The following is a 21,194-nucleotide window of genomic DNA, read 5'->3' as shown; positions in this document are numbered from 1 at the left end:
CCTGGACAATTTAGGAAACTACCTTAAAATAAAAAGTACCAAAGGGTTGGGGATGCAGCTCAATGGTAAAGCACTCTGGGTTCAATCTTCAGTACCAAAATAAAAAAAGTATTCACATTTGAGATGTTAAGAAGATACACCAATCCCATTAGAGATGTCAACTTCAAGATAAATGCACATGATGATCACCATGACAAAAGTGCTTTATTCCAAAGGTCAAAAAGTATGAAAAGTGATTGATTAGTAGTAGGGTAGAGAACTTGTCTAGCTTATGAGGCCCTGGGCTTCATCCCCAGAATCACCACCAAGAAATTCAACTTGGAAAGGACAGATAAAAAATAAATAACAACAACTTCTACCTCAAGGCCAGTCCTAAGGAAGGGGGCGTGACCCTTGTCCTGGGAAAAACCCACAGAGCACTCCTAAGCACATACCCACCCTGCTGAGTTGTTTGTAAATAACAGGAGAGGTGTGCGGCAGCAGGTGTCCCTGACTCAGTTAGGCTAGGTGAGGACCCATAGCAACCCCCCTAGCAACCTCCAATCAGCATGAAACAGGGAAAATACCTGGGATGCCAGATGACCCCCAAGTAGTTTACGGTGGTTGATAACATGTTGGGAAACCATGGAGTTTAGCATGTACACCCCTAGTGGCCTAAACCAATCGATTCAAATGAATCCCCCTCTTGTACTAACCAGTCAGTCACCCCTACCCAACTTATTCCCGCCATTGAATGTGCTAATCAATGTTAAGAGTTGTTGTTTGATTTTCCCATGGTATGGAATGATTTGCTGTGTGATGTTGTGACACATAGAGTATCCCCCCAAAACCTATAAAATCTCACTGAACAAAGGACAGAGACTCACTCCCTGGGACCGCTGGGTCGGGAACGGTTTTGAGTCCAGGCTCGAGCTTGCAATAAAGACTCTTGTGTGCTTGCATCGGATTCAGCTCCTGGAGGTCTACTGGGGTCCCACGAATCTGGCATAATACTATGACACTCATATTTTTAAGCAAGTGGTAAAACTGGTCACTAAGCCAACCAAAAAGCTATAGAAAACTAGTATCAAATAGAGCAGGACAGAAGCTGGGCATGGTGGTGCATGCCTGTAATCCCAGCAATTCAAGATGAGGCAGAAGGATCATAAATTCAAGGTCAGCTTCAGCAACTTAGTAACACCCTGTCTCAAAATAAAAAACTGGGCATGTGGTTTAGTGGTACAGTGTCCCTGGTTTAATTCCCAGTACCAAAAACACACATACAAAACAGAACAAGGAGAATGACCAAAAATTAGAAGAAGAGAAGGTCATCAAACCAAATTCCTCAGAAACTTTCTGAGTACCTACCCGAAGCCAGGAAGTATGCTAGGTTTTGGAAATGCAGAATCAAATCTATTAAGACATGTGAACATGGTAGCTAGTAAGACAGATCCTATGATACAAGACATACCAGCCTTCAAGTCCTATCAAACCACACACATTCCCATACCCAGTTTGCTCCTTTTACGTGAAACATATACCCTGCCTGCACATTGCATGTAATATCCTTATCCTCTGCAGCCTCAGAACCCTGACCACACTACCTCAGTAGTCTATCTCCTGTGTCAGTTTCCTACTTGGCTTCCTTCATAGCATTGACCCCAATCTTTGATCATTTCATTTGTTTCTCTATTTACTTGTTTATGTTAATCACATGCTTCCCCAGGGGACAAGGCATCTGTTGCTTAAATACTACAGTATTGAAAGGGAGAATAAGATACAAATAATTATAATAAAGTATTCCAGATTCAACAAGCGAGGACTCCTTTGGGTAACAAGGACAGATAGAAGGAAAAGAGAGAGAAGGAGAGGAAGAGGGATGAGGAAGAGGAGGGGTCAAAACAACTCTAGGGAAGAGGAGACACTTGATGTCAGTTCTGAAAGATGACTAGGCATTTTCCAGGTGATCAAGAAGGGAGTAAGGCTAGAATATTTCTGGGAAAGTTTGTGGTATATGAGTAAGTCAGCACTATACAGAGGAAGAAAAATACAAAAGAGGACAAGGATATGCAGGTATGGAAGGAGAGGAAGGAAACAGCAAGTAATTGTAAGAGACTGGGAGCTGGGCCCTAAAAGAATGTTTCCCCAAAGCAGTCCACGGACCACTGGGTATTGACAAGCACAGAACTGGTGATCAGCAAGGTCTCCATAGGGAATTTTTACTGTACTTTTTTTTTTTTTTTAAAGAGTAAGAGGGAGAGAGAGAGAGAATTTTTTTTAATATTTATTTTTTAGTTTTCGGTGGACACAACATCTTTATTTTTATGTGGTGCTGAGGATCGAACCCAGCGGCGCACACATGCTAGGCAAGCACACTACAGCTTGAGCCACATCCCCAACCCTTTACTGTGCTTTTATATAATCTGGATCTCTTTATCACAGCTGTCCCATTGGGGTATCACAAATAGTTAAAAAGTAATGACAAAGGTCCAGGGCTAGAGACACAGGCCAGTGGTACAGCACTTGCCTAGCATGCTGGAGGGTATGGATTTGAGCCCTAGAACTCGGGGGAAAGGGGTTGAGATATAAGATTAACACCATATATTAGAAAACTACTAAATAATTTTAGTTTGTATGTACTCACAGGAAAACTGGCATTAGACAATCACTCTCAAACAGTAATTGCAATGACTTTAAAAGATATCTACAAGTTTAATACTCATCCCTTAAAAAGGTAGAATCTAATTATGGTTCCCTTGCATGTGGTCTCATTTCTAACAAACAGAATATGGTGGAAGTGATGGTGCAACACTTCCAAAGTTGGAAGTACAATTCCACTTCTGGGTAAATATACAAAAGAACTGAAAGCAGAGACTCTAAGAGATATTTCTATAACCATGTTCATAGCAGCATTATTCACAATAATCAAAAGGTGAAAGCAAGCCAAATGTCCAACAGACAATTGGATTTAAAAAAAAAAAAAAAGGCACATTCTGGATAATGAAATTATCCAGCCATAAAATAGAATAAAATTCAAATATATACTATACCATGGATGAACCTTAAGGACATTATGCTAAGTAAAATAAGCCACTCATAACAAGACAAATACTGTTTTTGTTTTGTTTTGTTTTTTTTAAGAGAGAGAGAGAGAGGGAGAATTTTTAGTATTTATTTTTTAGTTTTTGGCGGACACAACGTCTTTGTTTGTATGTGGTGCTGAGGATCGAACCCGGGCCGCACGCATGCCAGGCAAGCGTGCTACCGCTTGAGCCACATCCCCAGCCCCAAGACAAATACTGTTATGATTCCACTTATATTAGATAACTGGAATACCTAGCCATAGAGGTTACCAGAGGATGAGGGGCTGAAAAAGGGTTTTTTGTTTCTTTGTTTTTATTTTGAGATGGGTTTTTGCTGTTACCCAGGCTGACTTCAAATTCCTGGGTTCAAGTGATCCTCTCACATAAGCCTCCCAAGGGGCTGGGACTGCAGGAGTACACCTCCACACCCAGCAGGATTGTTGATGAATGTGTACAGAGTGTCAGTTTGGAAAGAATAAAAGGCTGCAGAGATCATGGTGATGATGATTGAACCACAATGTGAATGAATGTACTTAATACCTCAGAAATAAACCATTAAAAATCCACTGTGCTTGACCACTCGACCACTGTGCCATATCCCCAGCCCTTTACCGTATTTTATTTAGAGACAGGTTCTTACTGAGTTGCTTAGCACCTTGCTTTGGCTGAGACTGGCTTTGAACAATTGCTCCTCCTGCCTCAGTCTCCTGAGCCTCTGGGATTACAGGCATGCACCACCACGCCCGGCTGTTATGTATTATTTTAACACACACACATGCACAAATGCACTCTCTTGAATTCCCACCCTAGGGGAAACCATATGCTAAGTCTTGAGAACATTCTAGATACCTTGGGAAAGTCCTCCTGGCAGGGAACTCTGACATCTTCCCAGAAACCAATACCAACTTGTCAGTCCTATGAGTGAGCCACGGTTGACTGCAAACTTGTGAGAACCTGAGCCAGAATCCCAAGTTAGGCAGCTCCTGAATGCGTGATGCTCACAGACACTTAAGAGGATAATGAAGGTTTATTGATTTAAGTCACTAAATTCTGAGAAAATTTGTTACACAGCAACAAGTAACTATCAAAGTAGCATTTTACAAGACATTTTGCTACGGTTTCTAAAAGTTGCATCTAAACACAAGTTTTTGGTTGGGGCACCACTCCTGTTTTCAAATTTGAGAAACAAATTAGTTATTAAAGGCTTGTGCTCACCAAGGAAAAGGAAAGTAATGTGGGAATGTAAAGCTCCCACCAATTGAGGAGCAAGGACTACTTGCATGTCCAAAAACGCAGAAAGCCAGGTGGAATTCAAGGATATAATGTTGACTTGTATACACTGCAGGTCCTTGAGCCCCAGGAAGCCTCAAGTGATCCTCAATAAAATCAAGCTGTACCATACCTGGGAGCAGTGGTGCAGGCCTATAATCCTAGTGACTCAAGAAGCTGAAGCAGGAGGATCACAGGTTTGACTCCAGTCTAGGCAATTTAGCAAGACCCTGTCTCAAAATAAAATTAAAAAGGGCTGGGGAGGGCTGGGGATGTGGCTCAAGCGGTAGCGCGCTCGCTGCCGCGCGGCGCTGCATTCAATCCTCAGCACCACATACAAATAAAGATGTTGTGTCTGCCAAAAACTAAAAAATAAATATTAAAAAATTCTCTCTCTCTCTTTAAAAAAAAGGGGGGGCTGGGGGTACAGCTCAGTGGTAAAAGCACCCCCTGGGTTCAATCCCAGTTATCCCCCTCCCCAACAAAAAGAAAAGAAAGAAATGCTATGGGAGTGGGTAGGAACCAGAAAGAAAATAATTTCTTTTTGAAATTTCTACTCCAATTAGTCAGTATTCATCCATATATTAATAATTAATGTGTGTAGCTTTCTCCAGGGTTTATAAACTACATTTTCATAAAGTATTTCTTTTGGGCTGGGGTGTAGCTCAGAGGTAGAGCACTCGCCTAGCATGCATGAAACACTGGGTTCGATCCTCAGCACCACATAAAAAATAAAAATAAAATGATAATAATAATAATAATAATAAACAAATGAAATAAAGGCATTCTGTCCATTTACAACTACAAAAATTTTTTTTTTAAGTATTTCTTTTGATCCTTGCTACCATCCTATGAGGGATTATTATCACTGCCCCCAATTTACGTTTGTAAAAATGAAGACTCAAACAGAGCAACTAGGGCTGGGGTTGTGGCTCAGCAGTACAGTGCTCACCTAGCACATGTGAGGCACTGGTTTGATCCTCACACCACATAAAAATAAATTAAATAAATAAAGGTATTCTGTCCATCTATAACTAAAAAAATATATATATTTAAAAAGAGAGAGCGCACCCACAACTAGCCAGATTACAGGGCTCTACCTGTAATCTGAGACTTGGGAGGCAAACCTTAGCAACTTAAACCCTATCTAAAAAAATAAAAGGGGGTGGGAAAGTGGGAAGGTGGTAAAGTGTCCCTGAGTTCAATCTCCAGTACCAGAAAGAAAAGAGAGAGAGAGAGAGAGAGAAAGAGGGGGAGGAGGGAGGGAAAGTGTCCAAGAGGAATAACCAAAATCAGTATCCAAATCTACCTTTACTTTATACCGGGAAAAGCTTTCTGCTCTTAATTTGACTTCACATTTAAATATTCTTACAGTGACACACATCACAGAGGTGTGTTATATCCTGCTACTTAATAGTCTACCTGATGTCTGGCCCACAATTTGCCTAACTATTCACCGAGAGGTTGGAGACTCAAGCTCTTACATCCCAGAGGTTGGAGACTCAGGCTCCTACACATTCTTTTTTATATAAATAGACTTTCTACAAACATACAGCATTTATTTTGCTTCAATAATCAGACTGTGCCTCTATTCCAGCCTTGCAACACACATCAGAAGCCAATAATTTCTATGCACAAAAGTAACATTCTAAGCTATCACCAGCCTTTGGTGGAGAGAGGATAGAGATAGAAGATATATTTAGTGAAAAACAAAGAGTTGACTATTAAGCTGCAGGAAAACTGCTGTTTTCAATGCTTTAACTCTTTCTTTACTCCCTCACCACTTCCATTAATCAAGACCTCATGCTTCTAACTCAAGATTGGTCTTGAATTCATCTTTCCTCCCAGTTTCTTTTCACCAGCAACAGTCAGTGAGTACAGATGACCCCTAAGCCCCTCTATTAGTTCCAGACAAAGAGATTGATACAGAACCACTCAGTAAATACTCAGTGACTAAAAGAATGCTACCACTTTCCTATTCCGATCAGGGATCTATCTCCTGACTTAAATCCCTCCTTTCAACTTCCCAGCTCTGTTCTGCCTGTGCATCCTTTGAACACACCATGTTCTTTCAAATCCTGAATACTTTTGCTGACATTACTCCTTCTGCCGCCTCCAGCTCTCATCCTCACCCAGAAATTTCCTCATTCCCTATTCTCACTTTCTTGAATACATTGGCTCCTCTCCTCCTCCATCATGACTACCTTTAACTTCTGGTTATATCAGACTCTCCACATTCCCAGCTCTTGACCCCAGGAAGCTGAATGTGCCGGGGGGGGGGGGGGGAATCAACATGCTGTGGGGGATCACTTTATTTATATATATATATATATATTTTTTTTTTTTTTTTTTTTTTGTTGTTGTTGTTGTTGTTGTAGTTGGGTACAAACCCTTATTTTGTTTATTTTTATGTGGTGCTGAGGATGGAACCCAGGGCCTAGAACTAGGCAAGGGCTCTACCGCTGAGCCACAACCCCAGCCCTGTGGGGGATCACTTTAAATGCAAACATTGCTTCCCTCTATAGAGGAGGGGGCTGGCAAAAGTGGGTAAAAAATAAAAGGCCTTCTGAGGTGTCCAAAATTAACTATATCTTCATTTGGGTGATGGTTACAGAGGGGTACACATGTGTAAAAGTTTATCCATAAAGCTTTACTCTTTAAGATTTTTATATTTTATGGTAAATTATATATCAATAAAGCATTTTTTGTTTTGTTTTGTTTTTTGGTACTAGAGCTTGAATCCAGGGATAATTTATTATTTTGAGACACAGTCTCATTAACTTTCTCAGGTTGACTTCGGATCTTCCTGCTTCCTCAGGCGTCAAAAATCAATGGGATTGTAGGTGTATGACACCACACTAGGTTCAATAAAGTCTTTTTAAAATAAAATCCAAATGTAATACATGCCTATAATCCAGCAATCTGAGAGACTAAGGCAGGAGGATCAGAAGTTTGAGGCCAGCCTGGCCAACCTAGCAAGACACTGTCTCAAAAAGGAAAGCAAGGCCAGGGCCAGTGGTGAATATCTGCAATCCCAATTACTTAAGAGGCTGAGGCAGGAGGATCATAAATATGAGGCCAGCCTGGGCAACTTAACCAAACCCTGTTTCAAAATAAAAGGGATAGGAGCCAAGTGCAGTGGCACACATCTGAAATCCCGGTGACTAGGGAAGCTAAGGCAAAAAGATTACAAATTTCAGGCCAGCCTCAGCAATGTAGGAAGACCCTGTCTCAAAATAAAAAATAAAAAGGACTGGAAATATAATATAGTTCAAAAGTATAGCAACCTTGGGTTCAATCTCCAGTACCAAAATAAATTAAATAATTAAATTTAAAAAGGCTGAGACAAGCCAGACATGGTGGTGCAGGCCTATAATACCTGCTATTAAGGAGGTTGAGACAAGAGGATCAGTTTGAAGTCAGTTTTGGAAATTTCATAAGATTCTGTCTCAAAATAAAGAGCTGGGGATATAGCACAGTGGTAGAGTGCCCTTGGGTTCAATCCCTAGTATCAACAACAACAAAAAGTCATAGAAGCCAACTGAAAGATCTTCCAAAGGAACAATATGAGCAACAAAATAAAGTAATACTAGAATATAAACCAAAGCATAAAACAAATATCTGAGTACATATTAATATAAATAAATTAATGGGGAAAATTTTTAAATTAAAAACAACCAGAAGAGAAATTTTAAAAACAAAAATAAATACATATACATACATATGGAAGTGGAGGAGAAAATCTCCTGTTCAAATAATATATATAAATATCCTCCCTGAAGATGGATCAAAACATTCCACTTTATAGTGTGGGCCACATATGGTGATTTCCAAAATGTGTGGGAAGCAGGACAAGAAGTAACTTTACAGAGGAGAAACTGATAAACACTCCTCAGCCAGATGACCAACATGAATATCACATGATAAATCACATATATAATAAGTACTTTAGATAAGATGTGATTACATTGGCACTTTATATCTGTGGTCTTCCTCAAACCCCCAATCTAATCTCATCTAGCAACAAATGAGTAACTTGGCTACAAAAGTCATATTTGTGAAACATTCTGAAATTCCCACACATGAAATTAACTGTTCTCCCCCAGGGGTTTTTATGCTTACTTCATACAGAGTAAATACCCCCTCATGATATAATTAATTTCAGGAACTTTATTTTCTATTCTAGATGCAAGACTCAGCATGGTATCAAGGCCAGACACTGAACAGGATTTGATGGCACACGCCTGTAATCTCAGGTATTTGGGAAGTTGAGACAGGAGGATGGTAAATTGGAGGCCAGCCTGGGCAATTTAGGGAGACCCTGTCTCAAAATAAAATAAAGGGCTGATGGTATAGCTCAGCAGCTGAGTTTAGCATGTGCAAAGGCCAGGGTTCAATTGCCAGAACCAAAATAAACAGAACAGAGAAAAAAGATAAAAGAAAAAAACAAAACCTAGCATGCTTAGAAACCAGACCACCTGTATTTAAATTCCAAATTTAGCCAGGCATAGTGGCACATGCCTATAATTCCAGCAGCTTGGGAGACTGGGACAAGAGGAAAGAGGATTGAAAGTTCACTGGCCAGGGGCCAGGGGCTATAGCTCCACGGCAGAACGCTTGCTTGCTAGCACCACATAAAAATAAACAAATAAAATAAAGGCATGCTGTCCATCTACAAATACAAAAAAAAAAAAAAAAAAAAAAAAAAGAAAGTTCACGACCAGTGTTGGCTAAACTTAGCAAGACCCTGTCTCAAAAAAAAAAAAAAAAAAAAGGACTGGGGATGTAACTCAAAGTAAAGAGCACCTGGGTTCAATATCAAGTATCAAAAAAAATTATTAATTAAACCCCAAATTCACCACTTACTAGGCTGTGTAACTTTAGGAAACTTACTTAATTACTGTTTCCTCATATATAAAATGGGAATAATAGAACTACCCAATTTATAGTGTTGTGAGGTGTTCCATGAAAAGCCTGGCCTGGTACAAAGTAAATCACTCAATAAAGGTGAATCATTTGCAAAGACAGAAGCAATGAAAACATACAATTAAGAACCCTTGGCCAGGGCTGAGGATATAGCTCAGTTGGTAGAGTGCTTACCTCACAAGATGCATAAGGCCAGTACCAAAAACAAACAAACAAACAAAAAACCCTTGGCCAGGGCTGGGGTTGTTTGTGGCTCAGTAGTATAGTGCTTGCTGAGCATGCCTGAGGCACTAGGTTCAATCCCCAACACCACATTTAAAAATAAATAAATAAATAATCTAAATAAACAAAATATTGTGACCATCTATAACTTTAGAAAAAATTTTTAAAAAAGAACCATTGGCCATAAATGCTACAGCCAAAACCAAATACCCTAATCATCTCCAAACTTTCTGAAGGACTTTTGTAATTTTTCTTCATTCCATGGTACTCAATGGAATGCCTGACTCACAGCAGACATTCCAATTCTTGTTAGTGGAAAACTCAGAAAAGAAAGATTACTTTAAAAAAAAAAAAAAAAGTATGAGTTTGTCGTGATGAACCCAGATACTATGCATAACTATAAAAGCCATATAAAAAGAAAGAAAAGAAGGAAGTGAGGAAGACTACTATCAAGGCTGAAACTAAAGACTACTAAGGAAGTCGAGACAGGAGGATTGGAATTTTGAGAACAGCCTGCGCAACTCAGTGAAAATCAGTCTCAAAATGAAAAGGGTAGGCAGGGCACAGTGGCATGAGCCTGTAATCCCATAAAATCCCATAGGCTAAAGCAGGAGGATCCTGAGTTCAAAGTCAGCCTCAGCAATTTAGCAAGACCCTAAGCAACTCAAAGAGACCCTGTCTCTAAAGAAAATATCTTTAAAAATGGCTGGGGCGGGCTGGGGATGTGGCTCAAGAGGTAGCGCGCTCGCCTGGCATGCGGCGGCCCAGGTTCGATCCTCAGCACCACATACAACAAAGATGTTGTGTCCACCAAAAACTAAAATAAATATTAAAAATTCTCTCTCTCTCTCTCTCTCTCTCTCTCTCTCTCTCTCTCTCTCTTTAAAAAAATTTTTTAAAAAATGGCTGGGGATGAGGCTAGGGTTGTGGCTCAGTGGTAGAGCACTTGCCCTGCATATCTGAGGCACTGGGCTCAATTCTCAGCACCGAATATAAATAAATGAATAAAATAAAGGTCTGTCAACAACTAAAAAATAAAAAATTAAAAAAATGGCTGGGGATGTGGCTCAGTGGTCAAACAACCCTGGGTTCAATCCCTGGTACCAAAAAAACAAAGGATCAGGGAATCTAAGTGGTAGAGCACCCTGGATTCAACAGGAAACAAAAGAGGGAGGAAGGAAAAAAGAAACAAAGCAAAACAGAGAGCTAAAAAAGTTTTTTTTTAGGCCAGGCGCAGTGGCTGGGGAGGCTGAGACAGGAGGATCACAAGTTCAAAGCCAGACTTAGCATCAGTGAGGCACTAAGTAACTCAGTGAGACTCTGTCTCTAATAATATACAAAAATTGGGCTGGGGATGTGGCTCAGTGGTTGAGTGCCCCTGAGTTCAATCCCTGGTACCCAAAAAAAATAAATAAATAAAGATTCAAAACTCAGATTTTTAAGCCCTTTGTACATGAAATGGATGGAAACTATGATCAACATAAATGGAAATGTACCAAAGGACCAGGAAAGCAATAGACAGAAGGAGTTTTTCACTGTATTCATAGTAAGCACATGCAAGGCCAGCCTACAGCTTAGGACAGATGGTGTGCTCCTGACAGATGACAAAAAGAAGGCGGAAGGCACAGGCGGGGCAAGCAGTTTATATTCTATCCATGAAGAATCTTTACTGGGAAACTGCAGCCTGTCATGTGTTAGCATTTCATACATACAACTCTGGACATGAGCAGGGCAGGCAGGATTACCCACACTACTCAGAAGGGAATGGACATGAAAGCTTACCCACAAGAGGAAGCTCCAAATTTAGAACATGGATCCTTATCCATATTCCACAGCCTGCTTGATGAGATGACATGAGAAAAACTGCCTGGTGAACTAACAACCTCTACAGAAAATATAAATCTGTTTGGCTTGTTTGCAGTGCTGGAAATGAACCCAACTCATGCCCACTCTACCATGGAGCTACATCTCCACACCCTAAATATTTTATTTTTAATTTTTATTTTTTGGTACTTGGGATTGAACCTAGGTTGCTTTACCACTGAACCATGTCCATAGTCCTTTTTATTTTTTATTTTGAGACAGGGTTTTGCTAAGTTGTTGAGGGTCTGACTAAATTACTAAGGCTGGATTCAAACTTAGAATCCTCCTGCCTCAGTCTCCTAAATCACTGGGATTACAGGTGTGTACAGGTGTGTGCCACTATGCTTAACATCCTTTTCTTTTCTTTTTTTTTTGTGTGTGTATGTATGTGTGTATGTGTGTGCTGAGAACTGAACCCAGTGTCTGAAGCATTCTATGTGCTCTAGCATTCAGTAACAACCCTCACCTCAAGTGAGTATTTCTGTCAGAGATTAAATGAGACAGCCAATGTAAAGCAATTAACATCATATCTGACACAGCAAATCTTGAGATGTGTTAGCTGTCATTGCCATTATTATTTTAACAGAAATATAGTATTGCAGCATATAAAGGTGAGAGGAAAAACTAGGCTTCTGTATAAGCAATGCAAACAAAATAAATCAAAGATATAGTTCTATTATAAATATGAAGTATAAATCCAGAGACCCACACACCCATTCTAAGCAACATTTGCTTTCCATGAATCCCACCCCTTAGTAGTGGGAATTGAACCCAGGAGCACTCTACCACTAAGCTATATCCCCAGCCCTTTTTAAAATTTTATAATAATTTTTACACTGAGTTAGAGTCTTGCTAAATTGTTGGAGCTGGCCTTGAACTTGAAACCCTCTTACCTCAGCCACCCCAGGCACTGGGATTATAGGCAAGTCCCTGGGATTACAGTCCTGCACCACTGCCCTATCACTTTCCATGTATTTCTGTCACATGGGTTTTGAAAAATATAACCATTTTTATGTTTGGGTTCTCGGTTTTGTTTTTGCAACTAGCAACAAATCTAAAAAATAGGGAACAGAAGAAAAAATACCATCAGGACAAGAAATGGGAGGCATGTCTGGTGACATGACATCAGAGTCAGATGAACAGGGGTTCAAATCCTAGCTCTACCACCCACCAGCTCTATAATTTGCAATGAGGGACTTTTACCTCTGTGAACCTCAGTTTCTTCCCTCATTTGTAATTGGAAATAATAAACAACCATATAGCTTGTTGAGAAGATTTAATAGATAAAGCTATTCATGGAGAGTCAGACATAGAACCATCAATAAATAGTAGGTCCTTTATATAATAGCTATCTAATTCTGCAATAGTAAAAACATTTACTATTTGGGATATAGCTCTGTAGATCAGTGTAGATCAGTGCAAGGTCCTGGGTTCAATCCCCAGCACTGAAAGAAAGAAAAAAAAAATCTCTGGGTTGGGGGTAAAACTTAGCGCTAGAGTTCATGCCTAACATGTGCAAGGCTATGGGTTCTGAGACCCAGTGAATAAAACAGATAGCACACCTGTGCCCGACTCAAAAATACACCTATCACATTCTCATCTATAGCTTAGTAACCAGACCCAGCCACAAATCCATCAGAACCTAGTGCCATTACCACACTTTCCCAGGGTCAGGACCCAGCTAATGACTGAAAGAACAGGCATCTCTCTTCTTGGAAGATGGGACTCTTCTGACAGAAACTTTGGCTTGAGAATTCCACATATGCTCTGCCAAAACTTTCTCATGTTAAACAGAAATTACAGGGGACCACTGTTTTGAATTAATTCTTGCATTAGGCCCCAACAGGCCAGGCTAAAAATTGAAATAGAATCACAACTTCACTTTGCCAAGTTGAAAATAAGAAATCAAGATTGGATTTCTTATCAAATTTATCAAATAGTTCAATTTCAACAGACATGAAAATGAAATTCTTTATGCCATAATCCTCAGACAGAACAGGTAATCTGAAGTAACAATATTAGCCAGTTATTGTTCTATTATTCTGTCTACCTGCACTGCCTTAAAAGGAAATCAGCTGAAATGACCAATCTGCTTTTTGCTTTTGCTTTCTTCAAAACTTCTCTGCCTACAAAAGTAACTCTTTTAACCTGTCCTTCAGAACACTTTTGACTATTTTATGGAATGAAGTATTGCTGGTTCTAATTTTTTTGTTTGTTTGTTTTGTTTTGTTTTTTATGGTGCTGGGAACTGAATCCAGGGCCTTGTGCGTGCGAGCCAAGCACTCTACCAACTGAGCTATATCCCAGTCCTTTCTTTGTTTTTGTTTTGTTTTGTTTTTTTAGGCTTTTGATGTTGTTGTTTTTAGATAGGGTGTCCCTAAGTCACCCAGGCCAGTCTCTAAATCGTGGGCTCAAGTAATCCTCAAGCCTCTCACCCTCTGAAGCAGCTGGGACTACATGTTTGTAGGTTGAGGCAGAAGGATTGCATATTTGTTCAAGGCCAACTGGGCAACTTAGACCTTGTCTCAAAATAAAAAAGCCTAGAGATGTAGCTCATTGCTTGCCTCGCGTTGTACGAAGTCCCTAGTTCAACCCAAAGAAAAAAAATTTTAAAGGATGAAAAATATTTAAATTAAACTGTTATAATTTTGTCCTTTCATATACATTACTGAACTGTAGTCTAAGACTTTTCCTATCTTCCTACTCTATATATCCTCTATGGGGTAGGATTTGGAAGGCAGTCTGAAATCTTTCCTATCCTCTTCTAACCCTCTTCCCATTTCCCCCAATCAATTTTCCCCAATTATTACTCGATTGCTTTAATTTTTTTTTTTTTTTATTTTGTGGTACCAGGATTGAACCCAGGTGTACTGCTGCTGAGCTATGTCCCCAGTCCTTTTTTCATTTATTTTAAGACAGGGTCTTGGGCTGTGGTCATGGTTCAGTGCCAGAGCACTCACTTGGCCCATGTGAGGCACTGGTTTTGATCCTCAGCACCACATAACAATAAAAAAATAAAATTTTTTAAGATTAAAAAACAAAACAAAAAAAGGGTCTCAGGACACTGCTTAAGCAGACCTCAAACTTGTGATCCTCCTACTTTACTGTCCAGAGTTGCTGGGAACACATAGGGTTATTTGTTTTACTTCTTAGAAAACAATCTAACACACTATCCCTCACTGACCTTGCACTCTAGTGGAGAAACATTGATGAATAAACAAAATAATCAAATCAAATATTACAGGTTGGCAAAGGTATACATGAGAGAATTATTTAGGGGGTTAAAATTGTTTTGTATCCTATTAGTGGAATTGCAGACAAGAAACTATACATAGGCTGGGTATAGTGGTGCATGCCTGTCACACCAGCAACACTGGAGGGCTGAGGCAGAAAGAACGAAAGCTCAAGGCCAACCTAGGCAACTAAGGAAGACTGCCTCAAAATAAAAAATAAAAAGGACTGGGGATGTAGTTCAGTGGTAAAGGATCCCTGGGTTCAATCCCCATTACCCAGAACGGAAGGAAGGAAGGAAGAAAGGATACTTTTTAAATCAATTTATTTGGGTAGGGTGGTACTGGGAATGGAACCCAAAGGCAAATTTTACCACTGACCCACATCCCCAGTCCTTTTTATTTTATTTTTTTAATTTTTTTTAGTTGTTGATAGACCTTGATTTTATTTATTTACATAAATAAAGAATTAAACCCAGTGCCTTACACGTGTTACGCAAGCGATCTACCACTGAGCTACAATCCCAGCTCCTCAGTCCTTTTAATTTTTTATTTTGAAACAGCGTCTCATTAAGTTGATGAGAGTCTCATGAAGTTGCTGAGGCTAGTCTCCAACTTGTGATCTTCCTGCCTCAGCATACTCATTTGCTGGGACTACAGGCATGTACCATTGTACCTGGCCCAAAAGAAAAAAATCTTAACATTCATTCAGTATATTTGTTAGTAATATTGTTATTATAACTTTGAAACTATTTCATGAAAAATGTAGAATATAAAAATAGGTAAAAGCATGAATAAGAACAAAAATTTGAGCACAAATTTGGCTTAGAGGTAGAGCACTCACCTAGCATGTGTGAGGCCCTGGGTTTGATCCTCAGCACCACATATAAATAAATAAAATAAAGGTATTGTGTCCACCTACAACTAAAAAAAAAAAAAAAAAGAAAGAAAGAAAAATTTTCAGTATAAGAGTAAAGAAAGAGGGCTGGGGATATGGCTCAAGCGGTAGCGTGCTCGCCTGGCATGCATGCGGCCCGGGTTTGATCCTCAGCACCACATACAAACAAAGATGTTGTGCCCGCCGAGAACTAAAAAATAAATATTAAAAAATTCTCTCTCTCTCTCTTAAAAAAAAAAAAAAAGAGTAAAGAAAGGCAGCAGGACATGGTGGCATATGCCTGTATCCCAGTAGGTTGGGAGGCTGAGACAGGAGGATTGCAAGTTCAAAGCCAGCCTCAACAAAATCAAGACGCTAAGCCACTCAGTGAGACCCTGTCTCTAAATAAAATACAAAATAGGGCTGGGGATGTGACTCAGTGGTTGAGCGTCCTTGAGTTCAACTCCCGGTACATCACTACCCCCCAAGAAAAAATGAGTAGACAAAGACAAAAATAAAAATACATAAATTCCTGGCAACCTCAATAAAGCTAAAGATACATATATAAACATACATATCTTGTATATATGTATGTAAATATCTTGTATATATGTATATATGTATGTAAATGTTAAAATATCAAATTTAAATTGAAGATATTAAAATAGTTTTTCAAAAAATCTGATTCTTAGCTCCATCCACTGAAAGGGGCTTAAAGTGAAACCCAGTGCCCAGAGTTTAATTTCTAAATACATCCCTCGGCATCCAGGGATGATTGATTTCAGGATCCCACTGATCCCAAAATACGTACATACTAAAGTCTGTTTTCAAGTTCCTTATATGAAAATGATATAGTATTTGCATATAATACACACACACACACACACATCCTCTGTATTATCCTCTCCTCTCCTATACTTTGAATCTTCTAGATTTCTTATAAAACTAACCTAACATAAATGCTATGTAAATAAGTTTTATACTGTACTGTTTGGGGAATAAAGACAAGAAAAAAGTCTCTACATGGTCAGTACAGATGCTTTTTTTTTTCCCCCAGATACTTTCAACCAAGACTGGCTGAATTCAAAGATATGAAACCCATGGATACAAAGGGCCAAAAGTACTATTTCCTAACAAAAGGAACCAGACTCTCTTGGGGGAACTTGCTGAATCTAGGGTCAGGGACACAAAAAGTGGAAGATATGCCTGGGGCTTCTAGGAGTGCCAGAAAAGATAATTCTCAAGGATGAACATGACTATGTAAAAAAAAAAACAAAGGAGCTGATTTATAAAACTTCCCATTGCCCAAATATGGGATAATTTTAGAACTAAAAACAATGAATAGCCAGGAACAAAGACATGCACCCATAATTTCAGTGTCTTAAGAAGCTGATAATGGATGATCAATGGATGATAATGGATTAAAGTCAGCCTCAGAGACTTAGTGAGACCCTGTCTCAAAATACAAAATAAAAAGAACTGGGGATGTAGTTTATTTGTAGACTATCCCTGGGTTCAATCCCCAGTATTGAACAATAATGAAAGGAAGAGATGTGTCTTCTTCTTCTTCTTTTTTTTTTTTTTTTTTTTTTTTTTGTAGTTGTGGATGGACAGCATGCCTTTATTTTATTTGTTTATTTTTATGTGGTGCTAAGGATCGAACCCAGTACCTCACACTGAGAAGAATCTTCCTAGAAAAGAACATCAACTATTGAAACATAGACAGGAGACCAAGTTCAATGCCCAGCACAAAAACAAAGAAAAAGAATTACAGGAGAAAAAATCACGATTTTCCCACCTCCAGTTTAACAACTTATTAAGGCAAGGATCATCAAATGATATTAAAATCTTTAGGAAGATGGTTGTGGGGTAACAGTATATTAACATGTACCAAATATACCTTCAGGTTATTTTCTACTTGCACAAGGAAAAAATACCTTTATAATGGTGAGAGATGGTGGTCATTACCTTATCCAAGTAATACACAGAACAGTGGGTCTATCTAGTTTTGTGTCCCCTAATGTGACATAATATGAAACACATGGAATTACTATTGAGTCATTCTATTTAAAAAAAAAAAAAGTCAGAGCTGGGGATATAGCTCAGTTGGTAGAGTGCTTGCCTCACATGCACAAGGCCCTGAGTTCAATCCCCAACACCACCAGAAAAACCCAAAAAGTTTACTCTGAAGTCAAGGCCTCACTTCCAGTTTATAGGAAATATAAGAGAATACAGGAAACAACCAGGAGCCCTGGTGCACATTATAATTCCAGCAGCTCAGGATTTCAAGTTCAAGATTAGCCTCTTTAATTCAGCAAAGCCTTAAGCAATTTAGGGAAACCTTATCTCAAATTGAAAAATAAAAAGGGCTAGGGATGATGTGGCTCGGTGGTTAAGCACTCCTGGGTTTGATCCTAGTACAAATAAATAAATAATAGCAAAAAGGACTGGGGATCAAAAAAAGAAACAAACAAACAAACCCATCATGATAAAACAATGTAACCAACTAGGAATGTGGAACATTCTACAAAACAGCTGTCCAGAACCCATAAAATTTACTAATGCCATGAAGCAGGGAAAAGAATAATCATGGAGCTGGCTCTGGAGCTCAGCAGTAGCGCACTTGCCTGGCATGTGGTGAGGCACTGAATTCAAGTCTCAGCACCACGTATAAATAAATAATAAATAAATAAGGGTCTATCAACAACTTAAATAGTGAAAAAAAAAAAGAATAATCATGGATGAAAGCAACCAAAAAGACAAAAAAATACATGTAATATGTGAACCTTGTTTGGATCCTGGTTTGGAAAAAAAAAAGTTGTAAGAGACATTCTTTACCAGGAGAATCTGAATACGGTCTGGATATTATAAGAAAACTGACAAGAACATTAAGACCAACCACTGTGTGACACTGAGCAAATGATTTCATCTTTCTCAGTTTTTTTCTTACTACTAAAAATAGATTCACAGCCAGATGTGGTGGCTCTCACCTGTGATCCCAGCTACTCAAAAGACTGGATCTAAGGTTTGAGACCACCTAGCAAGCTCCTGTCTCAAAATAAAATAAAAGGGCTGGGGATGTGGCTCAGTGGTCAAGTGCCACTGAGTTCAATCCCCAGTACCAAAAAGAAAAAAGAAAGAAAATAAAATAAAAAAGAGTGGGGATGGGGGCTGGAGTTGTGGCTCAGTGGTAGAGTGCTTGCCTAGCACATGTGAGGCCCTGGATTCGATTCTTAGCACCACATTAAAAATTTTAAAAAATAATAAAATAAATTTATTGTGTCCAATTACAATTAAAAAATAAATTAAAAAAAAAAAGGATGGGGTTGGGGATTTAGCTCAGTGGCAGAGCGCTTGCCTAGCACGCGCAAGGCCCTGGGTTTGGTCCTCAGCCCTGTAAAAAAAAAAAAAAAAAAAAAGGTATAAAAAAAATAAAAATAAAAAAGGAGTGGGGATGTAGCTCAGTGGTAGAGCTCTTCACTACCATGCATGGGGTCCTGGGACAATCTCCCTGTACTGTAATAAATAAGTAAATACTATATAAAATATATTTAAAAACTGAGATTCATAATAGTATCCATACTTCATAGGACAGTTAACTAGAAGATAAAGTGAACAATCCAGAAAGTTCATGACAACAAGCATTCAATAAATGTTAGTTATTAGCCAGACATGGTGGCACATGTCCATGTTCCCAGCAACTGCAGAGGCTAAGGTAGGAGAATTACAAATTTGAGGCCAACATCTGCATCTAAGTGGAACCCTGTTTCAAAATTAAAAAAACAAAGCCGAGTGTAGTGGCATTGTAATCCCACAGACTAGGAAGCTCAGGCAAGACAATCCTGAGTTCAAGGCTAGCCTCAGCAACTTAGGCCCTAAGCAACTTAGCAAGACCCTGTCTTAATTTTTTTGTTTGTTTGTTTGTTTGTTACCAGGAATTGAGCCCAGAGGCACTTAACCACTGAGTCACATTCCCAACCCTTTTTTATATTTTTATTTAGAGATAGGGTCTTTCTAAATTCCTGAAGCTGGCTTTGAGGCTACTGCCTCAGCCTCCAAGCAGCTGGTATTGTAGGCCTGAAGGCATGCGACACTGCACCTGGCTACTGTCTCAAATTTTGGAGGAAAAAAAAAAGGGGGGGGGGGATTGCTGGGGATATAGCTTAGTGGTAAAGTGCCCCTGGGTTTAATCTCCTCTTCCAATAAATAAATAAATGTTTATTATTTATTCTTAAAAATTGGCCATGATATCTTCATTTCTATATTAAAAATATGGTTAGGGAAAAAAGTAATGGCTGCAAATCAGGATTACAATGCCTCTAATCCCAGTTACTTAGGAGACTGAGGCAGGAGGAACAAAAATTCCAGGCCAACCAAAGCAATTTAGCAAGACCCTGTCTCAAAATTTAAAAAAAACTAAAAAAGGCTGGTGATATAACTTGGTAATAGAGCACCACTGGGTTCAATCCCAATACCCTAAAAAAGTTAACACTACAGAAAAGAAACAAAAAGTCTAATTTTTTTTTAAACTCAAAATGATTACATTATCAGTGGATACCGTTACAGCTCTAGCTTTTTCTTTGCAGTACCCATGCTATGTAAGCACTCTTGCCCTTGGATGCATATATAGTAAAATGGTAAAAATTTAGAACAGAAACTTCAAAATGACCGTTGCCTCTGGGAACAAAGGATGGAAATTGGGAAAGATACAAAAATGTTTTTCCATGATATCAGAAATGCTTTGAAATCCAATTAAACAAAAATATTCACATTTATTGCTTTTTAAAATTTGTTTTAAGATACTGGGGATTGAATTTTTGAAATTTGAAAAATTGAAAATTTCAGGGCCTCGAAAATGCTAGGCAAGTGCTCTATCTCTAAGCTCCATTCCCAGTCCAAAATTTATTTAGTCTGAGTAAAAAATACAGGTTATTTTGTGATTAGCTGTACTTTATTTTTTCTGTATTTTTATTTTTCCCAAATAAGACTTTTTTTTCTTCTCTTGATTCTCTACCACCAAAAGCTGCATTTAAAAAACTACTAAAACCCAAGCTGGCTGTGATGGTGCATGCCTGTAATTTCAGCAACTCAGGAGGCTGAGGTAGGAGGATTGCAAGTTCAAAATGAGCCTCAGCAATTTACCGAGGCCCTAAGCAACTTAGCGAGACCCTGTCCCTAGTACCAAAAAAAAAAAAACAAACTGAAATCCATAAAAGGAAATAATCATAGATAATGCAAACAGCCTAAAGATAACCAAGTGTTCAGTGCCTCTAATTTCAATAGCAGAAACAGTTTTCTGCACAGGCCACTTCCCTGCCTCTCTTTCTAGACAGAAGCTAGGAACTGGTTCATCTGTCTAGTTTAAGTTAACTCCCCCAGAAGAGTTAAGCTTTATCTTGCACAAACTCAAAAGGTTTGCATCTGAAACCTCTAACCATACCTTGAGCACTAACAAATAACCAAATTCTAGGATATCCTTAACCACAACAATCACTTTAATTTTTAAGACCTTTTCCCACTTATTCTATTATTTGATTCTCATAATAGTCCCATGAGGCCAATATTATCAGTACCTACATTTTCAGATGACACCAGTGTACAACGTAAATAGCAGCCGGTGGTCAAAAGTCAATAACACAGTTAGGATGGCAACTCCTCAGCTTCTGAACTGAATCACCCTAACAGAGCTCCTGTGTGACGGTATTTCAGCCATGTCACATCACACCCAGAAACCAGGAGGGGCTG

General features: G+C 38.9%; 1 protein-coding gene across 2 annotated transcripts in view; it reads right to left on the bottom strand.

Annotated features, from left to right (window-relative positions):
* The window catches only part of Phf20 (PHD finger protein 20), a 126,082-nt gene that overhangs the window by 82,027 nt on the left and 22,861 nt on the right, over positions 1-21,194 (bottom strand). The window lies entirely within an intron of this gene.

The sequence above is a fragment of the Marmota flaviventris genome, chromosome 2, assembly GCF_047511675.1.
Source record: "Marmota flaviventris isolate mMarFla1 chromosome 2, mMarFla1.hap1, whole genome shotgun sequence".
NCBI lineage: Eukaryota > Metazoa > Chordata > Mammalia > Rodentia > Sciuridae > Marmota > Marmota flaviventris.
Note: the sequence above shows the minus strand (reverse complement) of the source record. Positions and strands in the feature narration are given on the sequence as shown.